At 41.2% G+C, this 12067-nt stretch overlaps 1 long non-coding RNA gene across 1 annotated transcript; it reads right to left on the reverse strand.

Moving 5' to 3' along the window:
* Positions 1-8287: 8287 nt before the first annotated feature.
* Positions 8288-9845, reverse strand: LOC148135801 (uncharacterized). Its single transcript, XR_015754903.1, has 3 exons — positions 9750-9845; positions 8465-8517; positions 8288-8355 (listed from the first exon to the last, which is right to left on the reverse strand). It is a non-coding gene; the product is annotated as an uncharacterized LOC148135801 (long non-coding RNA).
* Between the last annotated feature and the right edge of the window lie 2222 nt (positions 9846-12067).

Here is a 12067-nt window from a genome sequence, read left to right on the forward strand (position 1 = left end):
TGTGGAAGGAGAAACACAGTTGATGTTTCATGGAGTGCAAAATGGATTACAGGGAATGAAAATGGTGCAGAATTTGATAGCCAGAAATGGAAGGAAAATACACTTGCTTTTTGGAAAAAAGAATTCTTGACTGTCAAAAATATTCAAGAAAAAAGTAATCTGATAATAGAGCAGCACATGGTCAGGGACTGGGCCGCAGTGAAAAACTCATTTGCAAAGGTCTATAAAAGTAATAATACAGGACTAAACAGACCAGAAATACACCCATGGTTCGAGACTGAGGAAGCCAGATATTGACAAAGTGGTCATGAGGGAGCCCAGAGGTGAATCAGAGCAGTATTGGCTGCTATGATCCCAATGACTCTAAACGAGAGAAAGGCTGCACATGCGCCTGGCTGCACCTTGCCCCCTACAAAGATGGCGGCTCCGCACATGTCCAGTGAATCGTTGTCCCGAATAAAGATGGCGGCGCTCACTCAGGCCTGCAGCCGCGCTGAGGCAATTCCCCATTTACTGCAAACACGGGACTGGGACGTTCAAATTTGTGTTTTCCGACGTGCACAATTTGTTTGTAAAACCTCTCCGCTCATAGCAACACAGTTTTTCTCCAGTTTCCCTATTTATTTTTTTCCTTACCGTCTCCTTTCTCTCCATAACTTCCCGAGCATTCATTACAGCGACTCTGCGCCGCGCGCGAGTGATCACATGGTTTAGTTTAGCTCCGCCCGACATTCACTTTCATTGGTTGGAGGACCAACATCCCGCTAGGTCATCCAGCTCCGCCCACCGTCCTTTCATTGGTCCGGTGCTAACATCAATCACCCGGAGTCCCTTTGTTGGCGAGAACATGCGCAGTGTGTCCTCCTTCAGCTGATATGTTGGGTAATGTGATGGGAGAGTTTACTGAGGGTAAGAATTCCCTTTGTGTGAGCTCTGCAGTAGATTTCCTCTATTCATGGAGGGGATTGCCTCCCTACTCATGACTGTATAGCTGTGATTGATGAATCAATGCCTTCTGAATCAGTACATAAACACCCCATTTTCACTCCTTTACACAACATCAGAGATCTTAAGCACATTGTATCACGCTCTTCTTTGGAAACAAAAAAAAACATGAAATAGAGCCTCAAGGAATCGGTGCAGGAGTAGGGCATTCATCGCCTTCAGCTTGTTCCCCCATTCTATCAGATCATGGCTTGGCCAACCCAGACCTCAATACCTCTTTTATGCTTGATCCGCATAGCCCTCAACTGCTCAATATTTCAAAAATCTATTTGCCCTTTTTTAAAATAATTTGAGATAGAATCATAGATTCCCTACTATGTGGAAACAGGTCCTTCAGCCCAACAAGCCAGAACAACCCTCCGAAGAGTCAGCCAACCATTCCCCTCCCACACTTAACTTTCACAATTGTTTGGGTGCGGAAATTCTAGCCATTCACAGAGAAAAAGTTCTTTACTTTTTCTAAAATGAATGTTCCCTTATGTAATGTCCCTTGGTTTGAGACTTCACTGGTGCTAGAAAATCTAGTCAACATCTACTCTGTCAAGCTCCTCAGAATCTTGTTTCCATAAGATCACTCCTGCTTATCTATCCTTGATAGGTCAACACTTTCGTCCTCGAAACATCTAATTGAATCTTTTTTGAATGGTCTCCGATGTTGGTTTATCCTTTATTAAATATGGGAGCTAACATTGTATACAACACTGCAAGTGAGGACTCACCAACAGCCAGTGTGGTAAACCAATCGTCAATCCATGCTAATACATTACGCCGATACCATGAGCTCCTAAATTGAGCAATTGACTTTTATGTAGCACCTTATCATTTGCATTTTTAAAATCCAAATACAGATCATTGGATTGCCCTTTATCAGCCCTGCTTGTTATCTCCTCAATAAACTGTCGCAAATTTGTCAAAGATAATTTCTCTTTCACAAAACCCAGTCTACCATGTTTAATGATAAGCTTTTCTAAATGTCCTGCAATTTCTTACTTTAATATTTGACTCTGTAGATTCTTTCGGTAGCTTTGTTAAGTATGATTCCCCTCTCTTAAATCCACGCGGACTCTGTCCAATCCTGTCACTGTTCAGTAAGAAACTTGACTGTATCCCAATGTAGTTAGTAAATGTATCTATATTTATTTTTAAAAATCGATTACTTATCAATGCTGGACCCATGCAATATCAATAAATTAGTGACTCTGAATTTGGGTAATAATATTTTTTCTGTTAATTCCTTTACGTACTGTGTTATGCAGACAGCGCCAAGCTGTTTCTCTCAATTGTGAGTAACTTTGAAAATAATATATTTTAAAAATGACATCCCAAAATACTGCCTCATTATTGGGCAAGGAGGATTTTGCATTCAATAGTTTGCAGATAAAATTGAACAGCTTTTTGCTGCAATTTGGCCAGACTGCAGGTTACTCCAAAGTGGCAACTCTGCTCTCAAATTCTTCCTTGACACTGCCCAAGGCGATACTGGTGGGACTTCACTTTGCCATTCTTGTTCACCAGCTTTATTTCCAGGTTTAATCCTATAATCATTCTAGAGCTTGTAATTTTAACCAAACTTATCTTTTGGGTACATATGTAAATATCATACTGAAATGTTGCACTGAATGGTAACAAATCTGAAATTAGTCTCTAATCAGATAGTAACGTGCTTCGACCTTTCTACGTATGTGTTGCCTTAAGTCTATGCCAGTTATTTTTCTGAAGCCTGTGATTGCTGATGAAGGGCTTATGCCTGAACCATCAACTCTCCTGCTTCTCGGATGCTGCCTGACTTGTTGTGCTTTTCCAGCATGACACTTTTTGACTCTGATGTCCAGCTTCTTTGGTCGTCACTTTCTCCTTTGAGTAGATTAAACCAAGAATATTTTTTGTTGATCAAAGTGCAATAGGAACCAATTCATGAAATTCAGATATCTCACATTTACCTTAACTATGTGAAGGCTAAGGCATTAATAAATTATTGTCAGTAATTGAAACCGTGCTGACAAACTTGTGCAGTATCAGTGCCTCAGCTTTAGAGTGTTCCCAGATATCGCACAGCTGCAGTATTTTGTTTTGCACTCGGCTATATTTTGTTCTCAATTGTTTCTTTGTGAAAGATTACAAAATTAACTTAGATGAATGAACTTATGATTTCTTTAACCAATGTTAGAGAAAACAACGTCAGTATTTCAAGTGCTGATAAAGTAAAATAAAATGATAATCAGTAGAAAGGGTTTAAGATGGATATGGAACAAATGCTGGGATTAGATTAATTTAGGATATCTGGTCAGCATGGGCAAGTTGGACTGAAAGGTCTGATTGTGTGTTGTACAACTGTGACTTCATTCTCTCAAGTATTCAAGAATTTGAATACTTCGAGGAGGAAAAGGAGAATTTATGCAGAGAATGCACTTGAAATGATAATTGAGGTGTATCAAACTCACATTGTTTCATGACCTTTTCCTCTGGGTTCTTCAATGAACAAACTTGTTTTATTATCTGAATAACTATGTATCATGTGATTTGTTTTGCACAAAATATTTCGTTAGGATCTCGTGAACTATTAAGAAGTGTTCATGTTTAAAATTTAGGCAGCGTGATTATTAAGCAAGAAAAGGTGAGTGTTTTACTCCCACTGAATCATTGCTCTATAAAAGGTGACAAGCTTTTTATCTTTTCTGGGCACTGAATATATGGAAATCAATTCTGAAGGAAAAAATCCTCGACGGTAATTTTTTTTTCGATTAATTACAGTGTGGAAACAGGCCCTTCGGCCCAACAAATAACACCGACCCGCCGAAGCGCAACCCATCCAGACCCATTCCCCTATACCTAACACAATTTAGCATGTCCAATTTACCTGACCTGCACATTTTTGGACTGTTGGAGGAAACCGGAGTACCTGGAGGAAACCCACGCAGACACAGGGAGAATGTGCAATCTCCACACAGTCAGTCACCTGAGACGGGAATTGAACCCGGGTCTCTGGTGCTCTCTGGTGCTGTGAGGCAACAGTGCTAACCACTGTGCCACCCCAATTACTCCCCATATGTTCCCACATATGGGGAGTAATTGCTTCTGGTCACTCTTCAGGCTATAGAGGCTCGGAAAGAAATGAGTTGGCAAAAGTTTGTCCATCCAAATGATGTTGCTATGCTCAACTTGCAAGATCTATTGAAGAAACACGTGTTTCAGAGTGTATGCAATAAACCTGAACATTGTTATTTTTTCACAGAGCTTGGGACCCGACTGGAGCAGCAATGAAGCTCGTATTGTTTTTTTAAATTTCCGAGCTTGCCAAATTATTGTTGGTAAATGCAGGTGACTTTATCAAAGCACATTTCACACTCCCCAGCTAGGAATTTGGTCCCAATTCTGTCAGTCCATCCATTCCTTTGGATCACAGGTATTTTAGATGTGAGCATTCCATTTAACTATTTGAATTGAATATTTCAGTGGTTAAATCCTCTTGCATTCTTAATTTCAAATTACTCAATGTGATTTTTTTGTCCCCCCTGAATTTGCCAAGCACTGGGCAGTTCTGGAATATTCGAAATATTTACAATAGATGCATTCACACTATTGAAGGCAACCTGGCAGATTTGAATACCATTCAGGTAGTCAACAACAATACATAAGTAACTTTATGAATTGCTTACTGTACACCAACAACGCAAACCAAGTATCAGTGAAACCACAGACTGTTTCCCAAGGATTCCCAAATCTAAACAGTGCATTCCAGATATGCTCACTATCACCATCTGGGAGCAGTCTCCAAAAGTGCTCCCAGAATTTAGAAAGTGCATTCACTGCCCTCCAAAGCTCAATCTGCTGTCACAGGCTTCACTCTTATTGTATACAATGGTAGTTATTGTCCAGTTCTTTAACGTGACAAATGATTTTTCAAACAATTTATAAAATACTTTAAATCCTGAAGAAATGTGATGTCAGCCCTTTGTAGAAGTGAAAGAAAGTGTGACGTTTGTTTGACCTTTGGCTCTATGTATCAGACTGAACTGAACCTTTAGCAAGATGTGGGATGTTTCCCACACACTTTGTTTAAAAAAAGCAAAGATTTTGCTCTGAGATTTAAATGTTCAATCAGGTTTAATAAAAATCTTTCCAAAAATTGAGAGTTTGACTTCAGCTCCTGTAAAGAGACACGCTCTTTGCCTTCAATTTTGTGACATGTGATCATTCTTCGGTAAAGGTGGCTGTGTGCAACACTGCAGGATGTTGTCTGAAGTGCCTCATTGGGTGGATGAGCTTTATTACTGGTGTAACTCGGCTAATTTTGAAATGGAATGTTACTTTGAGTTAAATCTTGTTTTTAAACTGAGATGTGCTTGTGTAACTCAAGTGTGGAAACTATGCTCATGTTTGCAATGAACCTTTCACTTTTGCAGATTAGTATTTTTCCGATCTGTTTTGTAAATAAAGTTGAATATCGAAAGCACAGTGATGGAGAACTGCAGGCCCAGCAGCATCTCTGAGGGGAATTAAACATTGTAAGTTCCAAGTCCAATGACCTTTTGTCCATTCAGACAAAAACTTGAAATGTAACATTTTTTTTTCTCTTCACCAATGCCCTCAGAACTGCTGAGTTTCTCCAGCACTTTGTTTCTGGGTTTAGATCACCAGCACCTGCAGTTTATTGTTTAGATCCTATGATTTGACTTGTGGAGCGAGAGGCAGCAACTGTGATCAACGAGGATAAAACTCCCCAACCACAGAAAACAAACTGGTTCTTTATACTTTTCAAAACACTACTGTAAATAAGAAATGCAATTAAGCTGAATGCAAGATGGTATACCACCGGCCTTGTCTCAAACCTGCTACTCATCTTTGAGAACTCATCTGTCAGAATTGTGTTTGCTCGCTTCCTTTGAGATCACGGTCCACAAATGTCCCAGTTCCAATTCCTGGGCCGGGCCCGGTTACCACATTGCTGTGGGGTGGGGAGCTTTATGTCAGCCTGAAGTTTTTGTTAATAACAACATTGCAGGTTGAAGTTGACGGTTTTGACGAATATTGCGTCGTTAAACTTGGAGGCAATCCTTCCGAATGTATTGACTAACTGGACTGAGCCTGTTTACATGCAGCCCTGTTAGTAGTGCTGTAATATTCTAAGTTAAGAATCACACAACACCGGTTATAGTCCATCAGGTTTAATTGGAAGCAAACTAGCTTTCGGAGCACCGCTCCTTCATCAGGTGAGTGTGGAGGGCACAATTCTAAGGCACAGCATTTATAGCAAAAATTTATAGTGTGACGTAACTGAAATTGTCCATTGAAAAATACCTTGGTTGTATGTTGCGTCTTTCATCTGTTCGAATACCATGATAGTTTCACTTCTTTCATGTATAAATCACAAAACCTTTCTTCAAAAGTTGCATTTCTGACAGTGGCCCATCAAATCACTCATTGTATTAGTCACTGCACAGTCTCAACAAAGGAATGAAACTGGATGGACCACATTACATCTACCAATGCACTGGAAAATACAACAACACAATCAGCCCTCTTGACCCTACAACCTCTGTCTCACTGTGGGCCAACAGCAGTACCAGAACTGTACCCCAGCCCAATTTTGTAATCTAATGGCCTGGTATATCCCCCACTCAACCATTAACATCAAGCCAGGGGAATCAACACTACTTCAATGGAGAGTTCCGCAGGGCATGCCACGAGCAATACCAAACATACCTGAAAATGTGGCGCCAACCTGGTGAAGGTACAGTGCAAGCAACACCAAATAGAACTATGTGATCCAACAACCAGTGGATCAGATCTGAGCTCTGCAATTTTGTCACACCTAGTCAGGAATGGTGATGGGCAATTAAACAACTCACTGCAGGAAGCATCACAGATATCCCCACCCTTAATGATGGAGGGGCCTCACACATTCATACAACAGATAAGACGACAGCATTTTCAGCAATTTTCAGCCAGCAGTGCCAAGTGGATGAGGCTTCTCCATTTGTCCATGACATCACAGATGTGAATCGAATTGGTTGAAAACCCATTTCAAATCAGATCAAGAAATGGACAAGTAGTGTAAAGGCTATGGGCCCTGCTAGCATTGTGGCAATATATACTGATAGCTGTGCTCCAGAACTTGCTGAAAATGTGTTGCTGGAAAAGCGCAGGCAGGTCAGGCAGCATCCAAGGGGCAGAAGAATTGACGTTTCGGGCATGAGCCTTTCTTCAGGAATGAGTTTCTGAATGCTGCCTGACCTACTGCGTTTTTCCAGCTACACATTTTCAGCTCTGATCTCCAGCATCTGCAGTCCTCACTTTCTCCTCCAGAACTTGCTGCCCACCAAGACAAGTACTGCTCCAGCACTGGCACCTACCGATATTGGGAAATGTTTCCCAGTGTTGTTCAACACAAAAACGCAGGACACATCCAACCCAGCCAATTTCCCTCCATCAGTCCACACTCGCTCAGCAGTGAAGTGATAGACATTGTCATCGATAGTGCTGTCAAGCACATGCTCACAATAACCTGCTCAGTGACGCCCAGTTTGGGTTCTTGCAGGTCCAATCAGCTTCTGAGCTTGTTACAGACTTGATTCACAAACTGACAAACAGCTGAAGGTAACAGCCCGTCCCACTCCAAGACCACTATTTCGACTTCAGTGATATCATCTGACCTCACCACAGTCTCAGCTAATTTAATGAAATTTTCATTCATTCATTTTATGAACTCTAGATTTCATTATCTAAACCAACTCCTGGCCAGCATCCCACAATCACCCTCCCTATAATCTCCAGAATATTGAAAACTCTACTGCCCAAGTGTTCACTTGTACCAGAACTTGCTGATCCATCAAAAGGCTCCCATTTATAAGCAACAGCAATTTACTTTCACACCCTTGACTTAATTCCTGGCTGTAATCATTCCTATCTCCATGCATCAGACACACTTTCACATCTCAATAACTCATTTCAGTTTAGACTCCCAATGATATGTTTATTTTTGAGTTCAGCTGTGTGACTGTTTCTACAGATTCCAAGGCAACACGGTCTGGAATTCCCACCCTCTAAGATCTGCTTTCTTCCTTTAAGTCATTCCTGAAAAATTGCTTATTTCGCAAAGGTTTGGTCACCGGACATAATATTCTCTATCTGTAGCCTTACGTCAAAAGTTCTCAATATTTTGTGAAATTAAAAATGTGTTGATTTATACAGATATCTTCTACTCTTCACTATCGCTGAGTGCATAATCTGTAATGTCTCCTACCCAACCACGTTGTGGGAGCACCTTCACCATACCAACTGCAGCAGTACAAGGAAGTCAAACATCACCTTCTCAACAGGCAACAGAGCTTTGGCCTTGATCACTGGTATCTGTGGAAGGAGAAATACACATCATGTTTCAGGGAGTGCAATATGATTTATGGGGGAATGAAAATGGTGCAGAATTTGACTGTCAGAAATGGAAGGAAATTCCACTCACTTATTGGAAAAAAAAGAACTCTTGACCGTCAAAGATATTGTGGAAAAAATAACCTGATAATAGAGTATATGGTCAGGAGCCAGGCAGCAGTGGACAATTCATTTACAAAGAGGACTGTGAACGTAATAGTAAAATACTACACAGAGCAAAAATACACACGAGAGACTGAGAAAGCTAGATAACAAACAAGTGGACATCAAGGAGCCCAGAGATGAATCAGAGCAATGTTCACTTTTATGATCCCACAGTCAGATGTCTAGCACAGAAATAGACTTTTTGGTCCAACCCATCTTTGCCAACCAGATATTCTAACCTAATGTATTCCCATTTTCCAGCACTTGGCCAACATCCCTCTGAACCCTTCCTATTCAAATGCCTTTGAAATGTTACAATTTTAGTTGCCCTTTAGGCTCCTTTTGAATTTCCCACCCCACCCTAAACCTATATCCTCTAGTTCTGGGGTCTACCAACCCTTGTCTACTTACGCTATCAATGTCCCTCACGATTTTTATAAGCCTCTATAACATCACACCTCAGTCTATGACACTGCAGGGAAAATGGCCCCAGCCTATTATGCCTCTCCCCGCAACTCATATCCTCCAACACTGGCAACATCCTTGAAAATCTATTCTCAAACCTTTCAAGTTTCAGTGCCTCCTTCTGATGGGAGGGAGACCAGAACTACACACAATATTCCAAAAGTGACCTAACCAATGACCTGTCCAGCTCCTTTACCCAATGCTCTGACCAATAAGGGGAAGCATACCAAATGCCTTCTTCACTGTCGTATCTACCTGCAACTCTACTTTCAAGGAAATATGAACCTACATTCCAAGGTCTCTTTGTTCACAAGATTTTCCAAGATCTTACAATTCAGTGTGTGAGTCCTGCTCTGATTTGCTTTTCTAAAATGCAGCACCTCACATTTATCTAAATTAAACCCTATCTGCCACTCCCCAGCCCATTGTTCCATTCGATCAATATCCCATTGTACTTTGAGATACCCTTTATCACTGTCCACAATACCTCCAATTTTGGTGTCACCTGCAAACTTACTAACTGTACCGCCTCTATTCACATCCAAATCATTTAAATGAATGAAAAAACAAATTCAGAAAAAAAAAATCCATTTCTCTGGGTGCGAATATGCTCTGTGCAAATCCTGCCCTGTGACTCCCTACCAGAGAGGGCTGCACATGCGTCCCGCTGAACTTTGCCCCCAACAAAGCTGGCGGCTGCACGGGTCCAGTGAATCGTTGCCCCGAATAAAGATGGTGGTGCTTACTCGAATCAATCGCTGGATGAGGCATTTTCCCGTTTACTGCAAAAACGGGACTGAGTTTCAAATTTGTATTTTCGATGTGCACCAAATGTCTGTAAACCCTCTCAACCCATACCGACACCATTTCCCTCCCGCTTCCTGCTGTTTATTTCTATCTTTACCAACAGCTCTCCATCCACACATCCCGAACAGACCGCGAGGATGATCAAGTGGTCTAGTCTAGTCCCGCCCCTCATTCACCCTGATTGGTCGGAGGACCAACTGTGCGCCAGGTCCTCCAGCTCTGTCCCTGCCTTTCCATTGGTCCGCCGCTGACATCAATCACCCGGGGCGCATTGTTGGCTGGAGCATGCGGATTGCTTCGTGGCTTTTGTTGCTGTTCATGAGTTACAAAAATGACAACAGCATCTCAAAACCCCCTGATGAAGAAGCAGCAAACCTAGTGCTTCCAAATAATCCTGTTGACCAATAGCCTGGTGTTCTGTGAATTTTACTTTTGTCCATCCCAATCCAACACCAACACCTCCAAGTCTCGAATGAGGGGGGGATGTATAACCTAAGATCTAGGAACAGTAGAAGGCCGTCCTGCCCTTCGAGCCTGCTCTGCCATTCAATAAGATCATGGCTGATCATTTCGTGGACACAGAACCATTTACCCACGTTCTCGCCGTGTTCATTAATTAATTACATTTTTAAAAATCTAACCTAGTTTTAAAAACGTTTTCTGAACGAGCACCAACTACTTCCCTGGGCAGTGAATTCCATAGAGGTCAAGAAGTTCCTTGTCAATTCAGTCTTAAATTTGCTGCCTCTAGTCTTGCGGTGATGCCCTCTTGTCCTAGCTTCACCTGCCAATGGAAACAGCTCTCTACTTCTATTTTATCCATTCCATTCATTATTTTATATGTTTTCATTCTTCTGAATTCCAATGAATATAATCCCAATCTACTCAGTCTCTGTTAAGCCGAACCTGTCAACTCTGGAATCAACCTAGTTAACCTCCTCTGCACCCCATCTTTTCTCAAGTAAGGAGACAAAAACTACATGCAGTACGCCAACACCCAAATACAGCTGAAACAAAACCTCTGCTTTTAAACACAATCCCTTCAGCAATGAAGGACAAAATTCCATTTGCTTTCTGAACTGATTATTGTATCTGGTGACCAACCTTCATGTAGAAGGATGCTTAGGTCACTCTGCAGAGCAAATAATGCAACTTTTTAACATTCAAGTGATTTTTTTTAATGTTACTACAACCAAAGAGTATAAACTTTATATTTACAAACATTCTATTTCATTTTACAGACCATTACCCACTCACTCCATGTTGAAATGTTCCTCTGCAAAGTTTCACAGTCCTCCGCTCACTTTGTTCCGCTAATCATCTTAGTGTCACATGCAAACGTTGACACCCTACGTGTGGTTCCAACTCCAAATCATCTGTATCAGTTGTAAATAATTGCAGTCACAACACCGATCCCTGAGGCACACTAATTGTCAATGATTGCCTGCCAGAATAATGCTCATTTATCCCCACACTTTGCTTCCTATTAGTCAACCAATCTTCTATCCATGCTAATACTCTGCCGGTAACGCCATGCACCCTTATATTATGCAACAGCCTCTTGCACAGCACCTTGTTGATGGTCTTTTGGCAATCCAGGTACACCGCATCCACTGGGTCCCCGTTGTCTACCTTGCTTGAAAAGTCTTCATAGAATTCAAAAAGATTGGTCAAGCATGACCTGTCCCTCATGCTGTGTCTGTACAATGGGACAATTTCTATCGAGATTCTCTATTATTTCTTCCTTGATAATAGACCCAAGCATCTTTTCCACTACAGAGAATAAAGTAACTGGTACATAATTCCCCACTTTTTGTCTACCTCCTTTTAAAAACATTGGTGTCACTTTTGCTGTTTTGCAGTCTGCTTGGACTGCCACAGGCTCCAGTGAATTTTGGAAAATTACTGCCAGTGAATTTGCTATTTTTCCTAGCATCTCTTTTAGTACCCTGGAATGCATTCCATCAAGGTGAGGAGACTATTCTATCGTTAGCTCAATTACCTCAAAACAGTCTAAAGCTAGCTGTTCTGGAATAATGATAGTTTCCAAATCCTCACCTACCTTTGTCTCTTTGCTAGTTACTGGAAAGATATTAGTATCCTCCACTGTGATATCCCATAACTAAATGCCTCTTCTCATTTTCCAAAGGACCAACATTTACTTTAGCCATTCTTTTCTCGTTATATATATTTATATAAACTTTTCCTTTCTGTCTTTGTGCTAGTTTATTTTTCTCATGTTCTATATTACTTTTCT

Source organism: Chiloscyllium plagiosum, unplaced genomic scaffold (genome assembly GCF_037043375.1).
Source record: "Chiloscyllium plagiosum isolate Xiang-an unplaced genomic scaffold, Cpla_swu_hap1 HiC_scaffold_48, whole genome shotgun sequence".
In the NCBI taxonomy this organism is placed as follows: Eukaryota; Metazoa; Chordata; class Chondrichthyes; order Orectolobiformes; family Hemiscylliidae; genus Chiloscyllium; species Chiloscyllium plagiosum.